Source organism: Capsicum annuum, chromosome 9 (genome assembly GCF_002878395.1).
Source record: "Capsicum annuum cultivar UCD-10X-F1 chromosome 9, UCD10Xv1.1, whole genome shotgun sequence".
Classification (NCBI taxonomy): Eukaryota; Viridiplantae; Streptophyta; class Magnoliopsida; order Solanales; family Solanaceae; genus Capsicum; species Capsicum annuum.
In genome coordinates, this window is record NC_061119.1 from 207,917,390 (window position 1) to 207,921,914 (window position 4,525).

Below are 4,525 nucleotides of genomic sequence, written 5' to 3' on the forward strand. Positions count from 1 at the left end.
AGACTTTTCACTTTAAGTCTTATCCTTGATTACTATACATTATCTACATTATGAGAATGGTTCGAGTAATTGACAATGTTGAATCTGTCTAACACAACTTTATTTGATCTCCTTGAACCTAACTCTTGTGATCTCCATTCTGGTAGGTAGAGTTACCGCCATGCTGACTTGTCCTAAGCCTTAAACCCATTCCTTTGGATGTCCTTTCCACTCCTTCTCTAGATAGGCCTTTTGTAAGTAGATCCGACACATTATTCTTTGACTTTACATAGTCAAAAGTGATAATTCCACTAGAGAGAAGTTCCCTAGTGGTATTATGTCTCTGTCTTATGTGACGAGATTTACCGTTGTACATTATGCTCCCTGCCCTACCTATTGTCGCTTAGCTATCACAGTGTATACATACTGGTGCTACTATCTTGGGCCAATAAGGAATATTTTCTAAGAAATTTCGAAGCCATTCTGGTTCTTCACCGGCTTTATCCAATGCGATGAATTCAGATTCCACTGTAGAGCGAGCAATACAAGTCTGTTTGGATGATTTCCAAGAGACTGCTCCTCCACCGATAGTAAATACATATCCACTTGTAGATTTTACTTCGTTTGATCTGGTGATCCAATTTGCATCACTATATCCTTCAAGTACCGAAGGATATTTATTATAATGCAAAGCATAATCTTGAGTGTATTTAAGATACCCTAAAACTCTTTTCATTGCCATCGAATGAGTTTTGTTGGGATTACTCATGTACCGACTCAATTTACTAATAGCACATGCTATGTCTGGTCGTGTATAGTTTATTCTATACATTAAACATCCCAATACTCTTGCATATTCCAATTGTGAGTCACTTTCACCTTCATTCTTTCGAAGTGCAAAGTTCACATCCAATGGAGTCTTGGCAATACCGAATTTCATATACTTGAACTTGTCAAGTACTTTTTCGATATAATGAGACTGTGAAAATGCTAACCCTTGTGGAGTTTGATGGATTCTTATACCTAAGATCACATCTGCAACTCCAAGGTCTTTCATATCAAACTACTCTCGAGCATTCGTTTGGTTGCATTTATGTTAGAAATGTCTTTGCTGATGATCAACATATCATCCACATATAAATAAACAATGACTTGGTGATTTGGAGTGTCTTTAATGTAAACACATTTATCACATTCATTTATCTTGAACCTGTTTGCCAACATGGTTTGGTCAAACTTCGCATGCCATTGTTTAGATGCTTGCTTTAGTTCATACAATGACTTAATAAGTCTACACACCTTATTCTCCTTTTCTGGAACCACAAAACCCTCAGGTTGTTCTATGTAAATTTCTTCCTCCAATTCTCCATTTAGGAAAGCGGTTTTCATATCCATGTGATGGATTTCAAAACCATATACTGTAGCCAAGGCAATTAACATTCGAATCGATGTTATCCTTGTTACTGGCGAGTATGTATCGAAGTAATCAAGGCCTTCTTTTTGTTTGAAGCCTTTTACTACAAGTTTTGCTTTGTATTTGTCAATAGTACCATCCACTTTCATCTTCCGTTTGAAGATTTAAGATTGAATCAATCTTACTATTGACTGTCTCTTTCCAAAAGTATGAATCTGAAGATGTCATCACTTCCTTAAATGTTTGAGGCTCATTTTCTAAGAGAAATGTTACAAAATCCAATCCAAATGAAGTAGACATTTTTTGACGTGTACTACGTCTTGAATTTTTTTCATTATGTACATTCTCACTTGGTTCATCTCGACGTCATTTAAATCCTCCACTAGACTGTTCATGTCTAATTTTATACGGGTAAATATTTTCAAAGAATTCAGCATTGTCTGATTCAATTATCGTATTTTCATTAATATCCGGATGTTTGGATTTATGAACCAAAAATCAACATGCTTTACTGCTTTTAGCATATCCTATAAACACACGGTCCACTGTCTTTGCTCCTATCTTAACCCTTTTGGGCATAGGAACTTGAACCTTTGCTAAACACCCCCACTCTTTGAAATATTTTAAGTTGGGTTTCCTTCCTTTCCATTTTTCATAAGGAATGGATTGTGTTTTACTATGGGGAATTCTGTTGAGTATACGATTGGCTGTAAGGATAGCCTCCCCCCATAAGTTTTGCGGTAAACCAGAACTTATAAGTAGGACATTCATCATTTCCTTCAAAGTTCAGTTTTTTCTTTCTGCAATTCCATTAGATTGAGGTGAATATGGGGTCATAGTTTGATGGATGATTCCATTCTCTACACATATTTGCGCAAAGGGAGATTCATATTCTCCGTCCCTATCACTTCCTATCATTTTGATCTTTTCGTCTAACTGATTTTCAACTTCAGTTTTATATTGTCTAAACGCATCTATTGCTTCATCCTTACTATTTAGCAAGTAGACATAACAGTATCTAGTGCAATCGTCAATAAAAGTTATGAAATACTTTTTCCCACCATGTGATGGTGTTGGCTTTATATCATAAATGTCGGTGTGTATTAAGTCTAAGGGATTGGAATTCCTTTCAACGGACTTATAAGGATGCTTTGCATACTTCGATTCCACACACGTTTGATACTTTAATTTATTGCACTCAAACTTTGGCAAAACTTCTAAGTTAATCAGTTTTCATAACGTTTTGTAATTAGCATGGCCTGAATGTTCATGCCATAAATCATAAGACTCAAGCAAGTAAGAGAATTTGAACTTTTATTTATTTCAACATTCATTACATTCATCTTATAAAGGCCCTCGGAGAGATAGTCTTTTCCTACATACACTTCTCCTTTGCTAATTATAATTTTTCCAGAAACGGTTACATATTTGAATCCGTTCTTGTCTAGAAATGAAATAGAAATCAAGTTCCTACTAATTCAGGAACGTACAAGACATTGTTAAGTGTTAAGACCTTTCCTGAAGTCATTTTCAAGCCCACTTTTTCTGTTCCTTCTACCTTAGCCGTAGCGGAGTTAGTCATGTAGATCATTTCTTCCACTTGAGTCGGAGCGAATGATGAAAACAACTCTTTGTTGGCACAAATATGGCGGGTGGCACCAGAATCCATCCACCACTCGCGAGGATTCCCCATCAAGTTGCATTCTGAAAATATAGCACACAGATCATCACATTCTTTGTTGGACTCAATCATATTTGCTTGGTCCTTTTTCTTGCTTTTCTTAGGAGCACGACAATCCATGGACTTATGGCCAATCTTGCCACAGTTAAAGCATTTTTCCTTGAATTTCTTCTTGGGTTGATTGCTTCCTTGTTCAACTTTCTTTCTTTTCTTAGAATTGTTTTGGTCATCTTCTACAATATGTGCTCCATTAATTGTAGAATTCCCTTTTGACCTTCTCTCGGCAGTTTTATTGTCCTCTTCAATACGCAGTCGGACAATAAGATCTTTGACAGTCATCTCCTTGCGTTTATGCTTCAAGTAGTTTTTGAAGTCTTTCCACAAAGGTGGTAGCTTCTCAACTATCGCTGCTACTTGAAATGCATCATTCACAATCAAACCTACAAAACAGTTTATGTGAGTATTAAGAACTTTTCTAATTTGTTCAACTAAGGTATTTTTCAAAGATATACCTTCTGCGAGGAGATCATATATGATGACTTGCAACTCCTGCACTTGAGATACAACCGATTTGCTATCGATCATTTTAAAGCCCAGGAACCGTGCAACAAGGAATTTCTTAATTCCCGCATCCTCTGTTTTATATTTTCGTTCAAGTGCCTCCCACAATTCCTTCGATGTCTTAGTTCCACTGTAAACATTGTAGAGGTTGTCTTAGAGACCACTCAGAATATAATTCCTGCAAAGGAAGTTTGAATGTTTCCAAGCTTCTATAATTACGAAACGCTTTTTGTCTGAGGTTTCCTCGAGCACCTCAGGAGCGTTTTCACTAGTGAACCGTTGAAGACACGAAGTGGTGAGGTAAAAGAACATCTTTTGCTGCCATCGTTTAAAATCAATGCACGCAAATTTTTTAGGCTTCTCCGCTGGTGCCATTGTAGGCGGAACATTTGTGCGACTTGATGTGGCAATATTAGTTTCCCCCATAGACGTTGCCGCATCTTGCATTTGACTATCGCTTATCATTTTTCCTGTCACCATAAGACAAAAAATACGTAGTATTTTCAGAATACTACTTATAAAGTTAAGCAACTTTAAACATTTCTTTTTGTTTCTAGTTGACAATGAAGTTTTTATGACTTCCAATTGTCAACCGAATGATCTTTAACTTGTGATGAAGTTTTTATGACTTCAAATCACTAGTTAAGTGTAGGCGGAGTAGAAAGTTAAAACTTTAATCTCCAAAAACAAGGTATACAGATTCTGAAGTTATTTTCTTAAGATTGTTATTTCCTTCTATCGGTACGCAGAATCTGTATGTACAGAACAATAACTTCAACTAGTTCAAGTTTAAAACAAGAACTTAATGAAGTACAGAAAATACCCTCAACACAAGATCAAAGTGACCTTTCTTAGAAGTGTATTTTATTTTTAGAAATCAAGATGAAACA